Source organism: Olea europaea, chromosome 19 (genome assembly GCF_002742605.1).
Source record: "Olea europaea var. sylvestris chromosome 19, O_europaea_v1, whole genome shotgun sequence".
NCBI lineage: Eukaryota > Viridiplantae > Streptophyta > Magnoliopsida > Lamiales > Oleaceae > Olea > Olea europaea.
This window is the reverse complement of record NC_036255.1, coordinates 7,621,489-7,622,506: the sequence shown is the minus strand read 5'-3', so window position 1 is coordinate 7,622,506 and position 1,018 is coordinate 7,621,489.

The window sequence follows — 1,018 nt, the reverse complement described above, 5'->3', positions numbered from 1 at the left end:
ATTTTTGTCCTTACTTTCTCAACCTGACTTTTGAGTTTTGAAACTTCCAAAACTCCCAGAAATTGAAGTGACTCCAATGTTAATTGCCGTCGAGTTAATGGCAGGTTTATGCTATATTAAATCTCAAGTTTCCAGCAATTTACACAAAAGAAGAAAAGAAAACGCTTTCTTCCTCACTATTCAGAAAAAACGTCCCCTACATATTCTGTCTATGTCTTTGTCCAGTAAGGTCTTGATTTCTTGCATACGCATATCTATCCAGTAAAGTCGTTGTGATATTGTTCAAACACTGTATTAGTTCGTCGGAATAGTTTCTGTGGTGCTCAGATTCTACGGGTTTTGTCGTTGTATCTTGAGAAATAGATGCTCAGATTAAATCTCAAGCACTAACAGTGAGGAGGCGAATCTGTTTTAAGGAAACTTTGTTCGCATAGGCCTCAGGTTGAAAATTTATCTGTTATTTATTTAGTTTGCATTTTATTCTTGCATATTTATTTTTTTAACGATTTACACGTTTGCAACATACTGGACTCATATATTATTTGTTAAATTTATGTTAAAAATAGATAAATAAAATAAACTATTTTTATTAATTCATTAAATGTGTGAAAATAGATTTCACATGTACGGTATTTCTATTTGTAAATACAAAAATTTGTGTTATTGGAGTTAGTGTATGAATAAAAACATTTTATGCAAATTCTGTGCAAATACGGTAAGCTGCAAATACGGTAAGCTACCTACAAATACGGTAAGCACAATATGCTTAAAATTGGTGTTTAAACTACACGTACGGCGTGTGAAAACATAACTATTTATTTGAATCAATAGCTCAAGGTCCCTGTCAACGTAGATGCATCAAATAACTCCACACACCACCTGGATAGAATTCTGCGAAAATTACTAATGCACATTAGAAAAGCCTACATGTATATCCTGCTACAGTGACTATGTAGGGGTTGGGACCTTGGGAATAGTCATGGATGAGAGCCCCTTCAGGTTCAATAATTTTACCTCG